Source organism: Myotis daubentonii, chromosome 2 (assembly GCF_963259705.1).
Source record: "Myotis daubentonii chromosome 2, mMyoDau2.1, whole genome shotgun sequence".
NCBI classification, from domain to species: Eukaryota; Metazoa; Chordata; class Mammalia; order Chiroptera; family Vespertilionidae; genus Myotis; species Myotis daubentonii.
The window spans coordinates 176,277,664-176,293,118 of NC_081841.1; positions in this window are offsets into that span (position 1 = coordinate 176,277,664).

Here is a 15,455-nt window from a genome sequence, read left to right on the forward strand (position 1 = left end):
CAAAACTAATATGAAAAATTAAAAAGTTCACTTTTTTCAGGTATCCTTTAAGAAGAAAAATATACAACTTCTGGAGAAAGCATAACAATAATGCTAACAGTGAATATTTGTTGGACATCATATCAAGGCCAAAGTTAATTATTTTTGATTCTCACAACAATCCTTTAGTATAGGTACTATTATTACATCAACGTTATAGGCTTTCTATGATTCAAAGAGATTAAATAAATTTAAAAGCACCATTGCTCTGTTGGAGGATCACTCATGTAACCAGGATGACAGAGATTCCATGTTTACATGTGTGCTTTTACAATGCTAGACCTGGGGGAGGAAACAGTGATTCTGCACTGGTTTTTTAAGTTTCCACCTTGAAAAGATATACAATTCTATTCACATTTTATTGGCCATAGCAAGTTACATGGCCACAACAACTTTAAATGGAGAGGTGAAACAATATTCTACCTGTGCCCAAAATGAGAACTGGAACCCTGTGAACAGTCCTAATGACCTCCACACATCAAAGAAATTCTGCTTAAGTGATTTTGTTCTAGTCTGTGACATATATATATATATATATATATATATATATATATATGGCCCTAAGCTATCGGCTGACCAGCTGACCGGCTGACCAGCTGATAGCTATGATGCACACTGACCACCAGGGGGCAGATGCTCAACACAGGAGCAGAAACCACAGGCATGGAAACATGGAACAGACTGATGAGTCTCAGAGGGAAGGGGGAGGGGAGAGGGTGGGAAGAGATTAACCAAAGATCTTATGTGCACACTAGAGGCCTGGTGCATGGATTCGTACACCAGTGAAGTCCCTCGACCTGGCCTGCACCCTCTCACAATACAGGACCCCTCAGGGGATGTTGGACTGCCAGTTTTAGCCCAATTCCCGCAGGCCGGAATGAGGAACCCCACCAGTGCACGAATCCATGCACTAGGCCTCTAGTGTGAACATAATTAAATATTATATATTATACTAGGGGCCCCGTGCACGAAATTCGTGCACTGGGTGTGTGTGGGGGGGAGTGTCCCTCAGCCCAGCCTGCCCCCTCTCACACACTGGGAGCCCTCAGGCGTTGACCCCCATCACCCTCCAATTGCAGGATCGGCCCCTTGCCCAGGCCTGACGCCTCTGGCTGAGGCATCCGGCTCGGGCAGCGGGGACCCGCAGCTGCAGTGGCCCCACGATCGTGGGCTCCGCTTTAGGCCCAGGCAAGGGACCCCTAGCTCCTGGGACTGCCAGCTTCGACCGTGCCCAGCTCCCATCGCTGGCTCCACCCCTACTTCCTGCTATCACTGGCCAGGGCGGAAAAGGCACCTGATTCTCCAATCATGGCTGGGGGGCAGGGCAAAGGTGGCCCCAGGGCCGCCTTTGCCCTGCCCTCCAGCTCTTAGCTCCCCCCTGGGTTTCCGATCACTGTCAGTGGCAGGGGGCTTCTTCCTGCTTTCCCTTTCGCCTCCCTGCATTGTGCCTACATATGCAAATTAACCACCATCTTGTTGGCAGTTAACTGCCAATCTTAGTTGGCAGTTAATTTGCATATAGCCCTGATTAGCCAATGAAAAGGGTAGCTCGTACGCCAATTACCATTTTTCTCTTTTATTAGTGTTGATGTTTAAGTTGCCCTGTCACCACATTCCAATTCCTATAATTTACTTATTGCAATAATCTATACTTTTTATTTAGGGATAAACTTCCATAATAAAATTTAGTCCATAACTTGAATCCACTAATAAACATTTATCTTCAAAATCCCTTTCTCTTTTTCTCATTGGATAACTGAACCAGAGACTCAGAGATCCTTGTAATAATCCATACTACCTCACTTTTCTCCCTGAATATCCTTTCCAAATATATTATCCGCCATTATAAATGTCCTTCAGGTTAGTGCTCTCACATTTCAATTAACCCATAACTTTAATTTTAAAAATGAAGAATTTCAGTCCCTCTCTTTAGTGTCTTTACTCTGTTTCCTTATAAACAGTAAATGGGTAACTAGCTTTTTCCTTTCCCTTTTCTTTTAAATTTTTCTATCTTTCTTGGAATTGCTGCATAAGGTGTGTAGAGGTTTTTGTGAGTGATGTTTAGAAATGATCCTGACTTGAGTGTGACATATTAATTCACATGAGTGACTTCAAATCTATTTTTCAGTGAGTTTTTAATTCACTTGCTTAATATTTTCCTGCTCTGTAGCATTCAAAGTATTTTACATCCTACAGTGTTTGGAAGGCATTATGGAATCTATCTCTCCACCTTCTTTCCTATATCAAACCATAAAATATTTTGTGTCTTCTGTGACATTTTGTTTCTTTTATTGAAACCTGCGAGAATATGAACTTAACATTTGGGCAATGGCTAGAATGGTTATACAAATAAATAATTCATAAAATAAATATTAAAATCCTTTAGGATACACTTTTTGTTCTTTGGTGTGGTGAAACACTGAAAATAGCTCAAGTTATTTTTTTCTAGAGGACTGGTGCACGAAATTCTGCACAGGTAGGGTCCCTAGGTCTGGCCGGTGATCAGGGCCAATCAGAGCCCTCTGGCTGCTGGCCAAGCCCTTCCTTCATTCCATGCCGCCCCCTGGTGTTCAGCATATGTCATAGCTAGCGATCAAACTCCTGGTCTCCCAGTGGAACTCCTGAAGGGACAGTTTGTATATTAAGCTTTGATATATATATATATAGATGGTGTCTGGTTACAATAAAACAAAATCAAAAGAAAAAAGATGTGTGAAATAAGAACAACCAAAATAAAATCTTTTAAATATTATTTCTTTCAACCAGTTTTCTTAGCATTTATTTTGGTTTCATAATTGTTTTATTCTTTTGGTAAAAAATATGATTTAATAAGGAAACAATTTTTATTGTTTGCCTGTTGTATGGTGCACGTAGATCTTTTCTACTCAAAAATGATTGAAAAAGTGATGTGACCATCAACAAATTTTAGAAATAAAGTTCTTTTTTAGTTACATTTGAAAGTATAAACAAATGATTTTATTGCTAGTCTAAAACATGATTAAAACTACATGTGAAGACATTATGTTGATGGCATATATTTTAATTGGAAAGCTGTTCCAGAATATAATAGAGATACTTACTTTTATTACTCTTCTTTGTCATCAGAAAGGATATCAATATCATTAGTATGATTTTATTTTAGTACTTTATTACCACTTTTATTCATATAATTAACTTCTACTGATAAAATATCTAGTCTGATGCTAAATTTCAAGAAAATATATAACCATATAAATATATATGTAAATTTATTGAATTTTTAAAATATTTGTATTACTTTAAGTTCTAAAATTTATCTTTGTTTATATTAACATATTAATTAAAAATAATAAGATGATATATATTAAACCAAGTCTCTAAAGCTGCAATAATTGTCATACTTCTCTTCACATTTAACTGTTGTTGTTGTTTTTTTTCCCTCACCTGAAAAGTCCTGAAACAATAATGGCCCTCTAGAGACTTCTTTGTGAAATGTAGAGGGCTTCTATGACATTTTATGAAGGCACATGAGCAAAAATGACTAAAGAGGCAAGTTCTACACAAAGGCAGCAAGTCAGGTACTGGAACCTGTAGCAGTATCTTAAAAAATAAAAACTGAATATATCCAACAAAACATTTCCATCAAAGTGTTTCTTTTAATATACTCTATTCTCTTCTCTTGGATGAAATATATTTCAAAAGAATAAACACTGCTATCTATAACAGTATCCATTCATTACAACATGCTGGGCAGTATACTGGGAATTAGGCTTATTTTATCTCATTTAGACCTTCTGTCAAACCTGAAAGGTGGTATTTTTTCCAAAATTTAAGATATGACCAAACTAGGCTAGAAAAAAGAAATCTTCCCAAGATTAACATTACCAAGTTTCCAAATCATTTTAATATTCTGATTACTGTCAGTAGATGAAGTAGGATTTTTTTCTATTTAGCTTCGAGTAGTCTTTGAATCTTAATTAATTAAAAAAATTTTCCCACTAAATAATCTAGGTGTGTTTTCTTTCAAATACACATTTTTATTACCTTTGTTTAATAATTACATCATTTATAAGGCTGATAACCAAAAAAAAAAAAATCATACTGGATCTAAAGAAATATTCTTAGCAACAATGTAGATAGAGCCACACATTGTTCCCCCAAGGACTGAATGAGATTCTACTTTTGTTACCCAGAATTTCTAATGTTTACTAATAGTTCAGAAGTATTCTTTAAATGCTTAGTAAATGCCGGGGTCCAACCCCAGCAGGTCCAGGGGTTCCCAAAGGCGTAGACGGAGTCGGCGAAGAAGGAATGATACGGAGACAGCGTTCAGTTGATCAGCAGCCTAGCCAGGATCTCCAGCCAAGTTCTGGTCTCGAGCTCCAGAGAGGTTCTGCTTAGGATCTCCAGAGAGGTTCTGTCCAGGTTCACCAGTCAGGTTCAGTCACCAGGTTCTAGTCAGGCTCTCCTGCCAATCTCCGCAGTCAGGTTCAGTCCAGGATCCGCTGCCATGCTCTCTCGCCAGGCTCCGCCTCCAGGCTCCGAGGCCAGTCCCTGTCCAGGATCCTCCGGCATGCTCTCGCCAGCGAAGTTCTTCTGTCTCTAGAGAACTTTCTGTGTAGGTTCTGTGCCTAGGCTCTGTCTCTCTTGGTCCTGTCTTCCAAGCCCTGTATCTTGCTGTCTTGTTACATCTGTATTTATACCAGTTCATTTTAATCCTGTCAATCTCTATTACAAAGGTTAGGGCGTTTCTTATCTCCATTCCAAGGAGTAAAGATTATGTAGCTTAAGCATGATTGTTTGTAGTTAAATTGATTAACTACCCGCCTGGCACTTAGTTAAGGAGTTTCATCCCCTCCCTAACTTCAGGGGAAAATCCCTACCTGGGGATTCAACCTTTCTCGGAGAGGTGACCTTGGTTAAAACACAGCACCAAGAAGGTGAGCAAACATATTAAGAACCGTATGCTATATATGCCAGGTTCCTTGAAACAGCAAGGATGGACCGGCTCCCGGCAAGTAAATCTTCTAGAATTTACATTAGATTCCCCATGTACTGTGAGAGTTGTGGTTGCCTCAGGGCACCCCAGTGATGTTAGTAGTTACTGGCTTGAGAGCAAATTCCCAGGATGTTATCAGGCAAATGGTTAGTTCTATACATGGCCTAGTACCAGAATCCTAGAACCCTAAGACAAACAATTCTAAACTGTTTTGTTTCATTTTAAAATAAAAAAGTAATACACACTGGAACTTGTGTATTACTCTCTTTCTGATAGTTTGACCACATAAGGGAAAGCTATTATGTATTCCACAAGAACCTTTAATATAATCAGAAATTGACTTTGTATTTTACTTGAGTACTTATACCTATTCTAGGGGCCCGGTTCATGAATTTGTGCATGGGTGGGGTCCGGCGGCCCGCCCCGATGGGGACCCATCGGGCTGAGCTGGCAGAAAAGAGGGACCACAGGCAGTTGGCCAGCTGGCCCCACCCCCAATTGGGGTGTTGGGGGCCAATTGGGGGCAGGTCCAGCCAGGGGTGGGGGCCTATTGGGGCCCGGATCAGACTGGTTGGCTGCTGCAGTGTGCTTCATAGCCACCGGTCATTCTGGTCATTCTGGTCATTCAGTAGTTCTGGTTGCTGGGCTTTTATATATATAGATTATCATAACAAAAGTCCCAAATTATGCTCAAGGGATTTAGATTTAAATAATTTCTAGAGATCAAATGTAAGAAAGAGTTAATATTTTAAACAGCAAAATTATTATTATTGTAGATTTATTTTGTTGGGCATTCTTGAATATCCTAAAAGTAAATAAATCATAGATACAAAGATACTTAGATACATAGATACATAGAAGGATGCATTTATTTGTTAGCTCTTGACAAGTGAGATATTTATATAACTCTGGTGAATTTAAGAACTCTTAATCTTTATATTTCTTTATTTTATTTATTCTCATCCTCCCACTTCCTCCCCTTTGGCAACTATCAGCTTGGGTCTGAAAACTCTATATTTCTGAATCAAATTGATAAGATTAACTTGAGCTTCATGGGTACCAAAAATGTTTAGCTCATTCAATTAACTTAGTTAATTAATTCATCTACCTGAACAAAATCCATATCTAATATTAAATCCCATGTGTGTTTATTTAGAGAACTTGAAATAACATACTCCTCAGGAAGCTTAGCAAAAATAAAAACAAAGTCTTGTTCTCTGCAAGAAAATAGGTGGAAGCCAGAACTTTTGGAGAAATATCGGGAACACCTGCTGTGAATATTTGTTTGAAAATAAAATAGATTGGCAGGTAAGAATGTTATTTCAATTAGGATGTTAATCTATTAGTTACAGATAGTCCTAAGAGGTAAAAGGGTGATAGCTAGATGAGAGATGACAATAGATAGATGATGATGATGATGATGATGATGATGATGATGATGATGATAGATGATAGATAGATGGATAGATAGATAGATAGATAGATAGATAGATAGATAGATAGATAGATAGATAGATAAAAAATGATCCTCAATAAACTTCCCAGAGGAACTAATTAAAAGTAATTTTCAATGTATATAAATGATGCAAGTAGATACAAAATTTATTTTATAACATTGACAAACTAATATTAGCTAACATATTCTTGATTTATCAGACTACTTGATATTAAAATTCCTAAAGGAAAAGACAGGGCACACCCATAAACTTCCCCTGTAGCTGATCTCTACCTTAAACCATGGAAAGTCCAAGAGAGCCAACTGAAAAGAGCTTCCTGGGAGAATAAGGTGGAGGTGGGACTGAGTCAATAAAATCAGCCATCGGAACCACTGTAAAGTGGGGCTTTCTGAGGGGATTTTTATTGATTTACTTGGTGCTTTTTTAATTTTCAAAATAATACTTTATAAAATGGCATGATAAGATAATATAAACATTTCCACTACAGTTTATCAAGGGTTTTCTATGGCCTGTGGCTTTCCTAGATATATTCTATAGTCATATTTACCTCATCCAATCCCCACTGTAATGCTCCTAGTGTTAGGTCCACTTTAGTGTTGGAAAAGAAACCCTCAGAGAGTTGCCATATGCCAGTGTATTTCAGATTTGCGGGTATTTAAGAACTAACTTGGTTACTGGATAAAAATCCAGATTCCAGGCCTCTTCCCTTCTGAACTTTCTAATTCAAAAGGGCTGGGGTGGATATTGACAAGCCATATTTTAAATAAGCATCCATGGTATTTTATTTTTTTAGATGCAACCAGTTGGGGGAACACTGCTTTCAACATAGCAAAAGGGATGAGCAGATCCTGCGTTAAAGAGATAGTCAGGATAAACTGAGAGAAAATAACTGCATATGCTTCTCTGTCTTAGAAGACAAATTCTCATCTTATAAGTGAAAGAATGAAGACCATACTTATTGTTTAACTGCACAGGAATATAGGGCAAAGGCACTTTTAGTCTTATGCTAAAATGGCAATTGTGGCAATGCAGAGATGACCAACTCATTAACTGAAAATAACTCTTGACTAGCTAGCAAAAGGAGACTACATATGAGGCTGATATAAGCATTCAATCTAGCAATAGGTTGAATGAGGGGAAAGAAAAGTTGCGCAAGAAATGTTTGCTCTCTTCCAGGCACTTAGGTTGATTTAAGAGAGCAAATCATGTATACATGAAAAGTACAAAGTAAAGTTCTTGCACAGAGTATTAACTTTTCAGTTAGCCTACCTACTTAATATATCAATTATACAATAATAAGCGTTCATTCCCAGTGCAGGCAAGAGCTGTAATGGGAGAGCCTCCCAGAAAAGTTGCTGACCTTCAACCTTGAAAGGCAGGCAGGTCTCTGTGTAGGAGGGGAAGAAGATGGGCATGTGGGACTGCAAAGGAGCACGGTGCCTAGGGCCTCGTGAAGAGGCTGGCACAGTGGGTGGAGAGTGTGTTTAAGGAAGGTGGAAATTCTTAAGAGATTTCAGCTTAACTAGAGAGATCTATGAAAGAACTATGCAGGGTTTCCTCACATCACCTCAAATTCCATATTCATTTATTTCTTCCCTTAAGCAATAGTCCTTGTATAGATAGTTTTAATCGTATTATTTCATGCAAGATATTCTAAAGCATTATTATCTTCTTTAAATTTTACCTATAGTTTTATTGACTTCTTCTCCCACAAAGACAGTTGGGTAATAATATTTTAAACACCATTATTTTTAAAACATTTTGATCTTCTCACTATAGTTTATCTAGTATATTGTGATTTCAAAGCCTGAATTGAAGTTCAGTAAACTGAAAGATACCACTCCTTAAAATCCAGAAGTGCAGAAAAATGTAATTTCTTTACTCCTTTTATTTTAAAAAACAGAGACAGTATAAAAACAGAGGAGACATATCCAGCAGATAAATGCCTTCAATAATCTCACTCAGACATATGGCTTCATCTTGTCTCCTTCACTGAGGTTGTATAATGGTTAGAGAGAGAAAATTACTGTTTCCTTCCATGAAACATGAATAGGCTCTTGAATCTGGTTTTCTTTTCCTCATAACACTCATCTCCAGGTTGACTTGAAATGGTTTTATTTCCTTTTTAAAGTCACATAGTTGAAAACTATTGGTTTCAATTTTGATACAAATTTAGGCAAGGGCCGATGGTATCTGCAATATAATGAATAACCTTTCAGATTTCAGAAATATATATCCCTAACAGAGATAAACAGGGACTTTTTTATTAATGGCGTTGCTATCAGACCCAAGAGTATATAATAGTTATTATCTGATAGGCACTACCTATCCTTTACAGAAAAAAAAAAAAACCACTAGAAATGGTAAAGGACTTTTTCATCACTTACTGCCTTCTGAGAACTTGTTTTTACTACCCTCTTAGACTGAGATTACAAGCGCCAGTACAGTGCCAGTGATGAAAAAGATCATAGAGCTCCATACTCCACGCATTGCACATTATAACTATGGTCAATAGAATTTACTCAAGAGCCAAATGAGAACAGAGAGAGAGATCTCTTTATGACATCAGATAAATGCAAGACAGACAGCTGGCTCCCTGCCTCATGCCCTCCGGTTTCTCCTCTGACTTCAGCCTCAGCTGTGATAGACAGCATCACACAATTTCCCACTGATGGCTACTCAGCTCACACGTGCTCCACATATCTTCCTGCTTTCTGCCCAGAACATTTTCCAACACTCTGAGTCCACTTGTCCCGCATGTGAGCACAGCCCAGAAGTACTGGGTTAATACTCCCAGTGGCAACCCCTAACTATTGGGAAAAGAGCCAGTGGGTATATAAATACTCCTACTTCCTGTCCCCCAAGTTGACAATTTTTGGAATTCAGGTAGACATTCTATCTACTTCTCACAACAAATTGGCTGCTGCACAAATAAAATCAGCTACTACAGTAGTACATCTACATGCTAACTTTCATTACAACCTGTCTCATCTCACCTGCTCCTTCTTCCTGCTTCCTGGATCATCTCCAATATGAACTACCTGCACCCAGGTCCTCGTCTTAGGCTCCACTTTCAAGGGAGCACAGACTAAGTCCGGTAACTGTTAACTAATTGCTACTACTTAGAACAGGGATCAGTACTCTTTTTCTCTAAAAGGGCATATGCCTATGCAGTCCATATGGTCTTTGTTGCTGCTATTCAGTTCTGCCATTTTAGAGTGAAAATAGCCATTGACATTAAACAATGAATGGGCATGACCATGTTTCCAATACATATAATTTTATTTTAGAAAACCAGTGGTGCATTGGATTTGGCCTAAGCAGCCGTGAATTTCTGTCTCCTGTGAATTTCCTAATTATTTTTGTACTCCATTATGATATATTTAAATCTCTCTGAGCTTAAGTATCCTAATGATAATGATTGGTGAAATTAATAATTGCCTTCCATTAAAATAATTATAACAAGGCATTATTCTTAGCAGGTGTTTTACACATTATCATGTTTTATTTCCAACATTTTAATTTCACTTATTTTTAAAAATGAAGCTCAGGAAACTGTGTCATCATGCTGTTCACCAAACTGTTGTGGTTCTCTGCCCTCTAAGTGCATGATTGGATTGTACTCCCGGTCCTCTTTCTAGTTGGTAAGGCCATCTAATTATTTCTGAGCAATGCATTATAAGATGTAATTGGTGTCAAATGACCCTTCAGAGTTCTTTGTCTTTTTGCCACATTATTGACAACTTCAAGGTAGTGAGTCCCAGCTGGAGAACAACATGAGACAGCAAGCATCCAGTGAACATGTAAGATGAAGGAGAAACATATCTGAGATTTTAAGTCATTTGTTATTATTGCATAACTTGGACATCCTATCTAATACAGATGCTAAATAACTTGGCTACTGCCACACTAGTAAGTGGCATAGACCAAATATGAATATAGGTCTTCAGATTCCAGTGCTTGATGTATTAACACAATGCATCCCTCACTATGCCTAAGCCTTTTATTGCACATTAAAAAAAAAAAAAAAAACAACAAACATATAAAGGCAAATAATCTCTACCAAAAAGGCCACTGTAATAAGGGCCAAAGACCTTCTCTCTTATCTCTTTTCAAAACACACACACACACACACACACACACACACACACACACACACACACACGAAAACCTGGAAAAGAATGAGTGGAATCAAACACTGATTCTAGAAGAAATTTCCTGTAATAGAAAAGTCCTGGGGCATCTATCCAGTCAAGGTGATTTACCTTTCTCTGGTACCTACTCCCCATTTCTCGGCAATGAGTGTGTGTAGCCCATACCGTGTGGCCAGACTTTTTCTAACTGCCCATGAATACACACCTCTGATCCAAGATGGGGCAATCAGCTGGTCTTCCCAGGGAAACTAGAATTGGAGCCCGTGAGTTTAACATTCTGGGACTATGGAGTATCAGCTTTCAACCTGCCATCTGAACTAAGGTCTTCAGAGAGAGAAACTAACACACACATGCGGAGGTAACGGGGGAGGAAAGACACATAGAGGGAACCTTGAGAGAATTTGAGGTCTTGGTTCTAGGCACAGCTGTACTCCTGACACTGAGGTTAATGAGATATTCCTTAAATATGGTAATAAATGCTTTCTGTTTGCTTAACTAGATCAAAACTTTTCCTATTATTTGCAATCAAAGAGTCCTAAAAATATAACTCTCGATTTGAATATTGGTTTTTGGTGTTCTTGTGGGGTTTTTTGTTGTTTTTTGTTTTTGTTTTTGTTTTTTGCAACAGCTGGAAAATTTAATCTTAGTAGATGGGTTGCATTTTCTAGTAAAAAAACAATTGGTCTCAATGACTACTTTGGAAAGTGATAAAATAATTGTCTTAAGTACAACAGGTCTTAGAATAATGTTGTTTCATTCAGTACCATTTCATTGTAACCTTGATGGAAAAAACCGATATCTGGCCCGGGCCACTCTCTATGTGGAGTTTGCATGTAGGCCCCATGTCTGCATGGGTTTTCTCTGAGGACTCTTGTTTCCTCCCCGCATCCCAAAGATGCACACATGTGGTGAATGGATGTGTCTCAATTGTCTCAGTCTGAATGAGTGTGGGGATGGGTGTGAGTGAACCCCGCAATGGAAGGGAATCCTTATCAGAGCCTCTCCCTGAGCTGCCCGGAGAGGCTCCAGTCATCACCCTGAACTGGAATCCGCAGGTTGGAAAATAATGATCTTAGTTGTTTGTGTTATTTTTTCTTAAATGTATGGCTAGCTCACATTTCAATGTTTAATATTAGAAGTGTTTTGGGTCTTTACTTAGAAGTTTGGTCATGTTTTAGTGACTAATAATATGCCATAGAAACTTAACTCTTGTTTATATCAATTGGCCTAAGGGCAAAAAATTGGTTTTGTTGTACATCATTTCACTTAAAATAGCAGTTTCCAAAAGCCCATCGACAAAGTTAAGTGAGGACTACTGTATTTTGTAGGCGAACCATTAAAAATTAATATGTTCACCCCTATATCCATTGCCTAATTATTTGTAACAGCTGAGATATGGAAATAACCCAGGTCTTCAGTGATAAATGAATGGATGAAGAAGCTGTGACATGTATATACAATGGAATATTACTCAACAATAAAAAATGAAATATTGTTGTTGGCAACAACATGGATGGACTGAGAGAATATTTGCTAAGTGAAATAAAGTCAGAGAAAGACAAATGCCATATGATTTCACTCACATGTGAAATCTAAAAAAGAATCTAATAAAAAATAGCAAACAAAACAGAGTCATAGAAACACAGAACAATCTAATGGTTGCTAGAGGGAAAGGAAATTGGAGGATGGGTGGAAAAGGTGAAAGAGAAGAATATGTACAAACTTCCAGTTATAAAATAAGCCATGGGGATGCAAAGTACAGCACAGGGAATACATTCAATATTATAATAACTTTTAATGGTGACAGATGGTTACATTAAAAGGTACTAGTATATAAATATTGAATCTCTATGTTGTACACCCAAAACTAATATATTATATGTAAAGTATATTTTAATAACAAATAGAAAATTAATCAGTGTCTGATGGTTGAATCTGAGTAAAAGTTGAGATATTTTGATCAATTACTTTTTCAATTCTCTTCAAATTTTACTCACCCCTTTCTTGCATCAGACTAACCACGGCACAACATATGCCTCCCAACTCCAGGATCAGAAAAAATACATATTTTTAAATGCAAACAGAAAAGCACCAAAAAGTTTTAATTTTACCATAATAAATTATCTCTCATTAATAAAAAAACAGGAAGAGAATAATTAGTGTTTTGATTTTCACAATATAGTCAGTCCTCTTACATTAATCTTTCCAAAAAAATATGTACAAAAACATAAAATATTCTTGCTTTTCTTGAAGTAATAAAGAGAAATAATTCAAATCAAATAAATACTTCATTTTTTCTCATAGAAGAAAGTATGTTATGGTCTATGGTAATGTCAGTAGCAAGTAATGTGATTCTATAAATGTATAGATTAGTTCACTCTGCATCATTTGTTATATAAATAGAAGTAAAAATGTTTAGTTTTAAAGAGGAAAGAGATAAACAGCTATTTTGGAAATCAATCATTTAATCCTTTGACTAAAACCATAAACATAAAACAAATAAAATATGTGGTGTGCATCAAAATTTCCTAAAATCCAGGAGGCTAAACTGAATTAATATTACATGTTGCCTCAGGAGTTGCAGCTGGCTGCCTTGGGAAATATATAGATATATAGCTACATGTCTCCTGGACTGCGATATAAAATAAAATTTGAGAAAATCATTGTTTATTGCCTAAATATTTATAGTGCAGGAATTTCAGTACCAATAATGTTTTTCAGAAGTGTTGATGTTTATTTGTATTTAACTTATTTTTAAAAGACTGAAATTAGAAGGCTAATTATAACTTTACATTATGTGGCCTTGTATTGAATCAAATATCGTGTTCATTCTTATTATTTTTGTGCTTTCTTATTCTATTTTGTAAGTTAGCCCACATAACATTAGTATTTTACTCAAATAAAACAAATTTTACATTAATATGTATTTATATTACAAGAATGTTTTTTCACAGCCTAAGAATCCATGAGTGATCTGAGTTTTCACCCCAATATTGAAACATTTACTATAAGGCACATCTTGATCATTTGTCATTTAATATTTGGCAGGAATTAAATTTATATTTTTACAAATGATTGAAAATGGCATTGTACTACAGATGGGAGAGAGGGTGTCCATGGGGGAAAAGGGGAACATCTGTAATACTTTCAACAACAAAGATAAATTTTAAAATATAGAATTTTAAAATTATAAACTCACTTTTACATTCACACGTTGGGAAAAAATGTGGACATATTAAACTGCTTACATTGGCTTTTTAAAGAAGTAACTACAAAATGAAAAGTAAAATTTGCAGTGCCATTTGACTGGCTAATTTATCTAAAATACAATAACTGTAAAACCAGGTAGGAAACTTATAATTTTTCTCAGTGAAATCTGTAATAGATCTCACCCCATTTACAGAAATCAGCATTTTTGCCCTTTCTTATACTGTTAAAAAAAAAAGTACCCAAGAAAGACAAACTATAATTTTAATTCCTTAATAAGACTGTGTAAGTTTCAAGTACAGCAGTATGTCTTATCATACCAAAGAGGAGATAGAATAGTTCCTCTTGTACTCTAAACATCCAGGAGAGCAGTCTTATTAACTCAAGGTCTCTTATCCTTCCAAAGGAAATCATCTACAAGTTTATGTGGCCATTTAAATAATTGCTTTGGGAAATTTCTATGGTAGTCATGGGAACAAGTAAAGAAGCCAAGGCAATGTTGATCATTTTAATAGTGTGCAAGTGATCCATTCAATTTGTAAATACCTTGGACCACTCTTCTAGGTCACGAGTGATCAGAAAAGGCATATACGCAAAATTAATGAAATAAAATACAAGCTTATTAATAGATAGGATATACTAACATTTTTTCATTGGTCAGCTTCATTGTAAATATTTTATCTGAGCTGTTGAAAGAGCAAAAAATACCTTCTTTACAGGGTCATTGCATGATTTTTTAAGAAAACATTTTTTTTCTTTTATGATTCTGAAGTAATGTGTTGGTTCTTTTAACATTCTGACTATTTCCCTGAATAGCACATCTCTACAAAATATACTTCCTTGGTTTCATCAACATTTTGCTGCATAGAACTAACAAAGATAAGAACTTGGTGCTTGTGTATCCGGATAGTATCTAGCTAAAAGATTAACTTGCATTAAGCACAGACAGATGGGGCAAACCTGAGACCTGGCACCAGATCCACTCCTCTGACCCCCAATCCTGACAGCAGAATGAGGCAGATGAGAGGAGAACTGACCAATTTGTGGATGCTGGAAAAAGACCCATCCTACAGACAAAAAAAATCCTATCTAATAAAGAGGAAATATGCAAATTGACCATCACGCCATCGCAAATATGGTGGTGCCCATAGCCACAAGATGGTGGCACCCAGTCCCCTCAGCCCCGCCGGAGTCCTCCAGTCCTTTCAGCCCTGCCAGGGGGCGGGGGGCAGGAGGTGGCAGGCACATGGTGTGGCCAGACCAGCCCTCAGCCCCCCAGCTGCCCAGGGGCAGGCCCAAGGCACAGGTAAGCCTTGGATGTCAGATGCCCAGCTGCCCAGGGAGGGCCTGAGGTGCAGGCAAGCCTCAGATGGTGGCTGCCCAGCTGCCCAGGGCGGGCCCAAGGTGCATGCAAGCATCGGATTGTGGCTGCCGAACCACCCAGGGCCGCCCAAGGCTCCGGTAACCAGGGCTGGATGAGGCTTGCGCTGCCGGCAGTGGAGCAGCAGAGGTGTGATAGGGGTGTCACCTCCCCCTGATCGTCGAGTTGCCTTCGGCCCCTGAGGGCTCTCGGACTGTGAGAGGGGGCAGACCGGGCTGAGGGACCCCCCCATCCAGTGC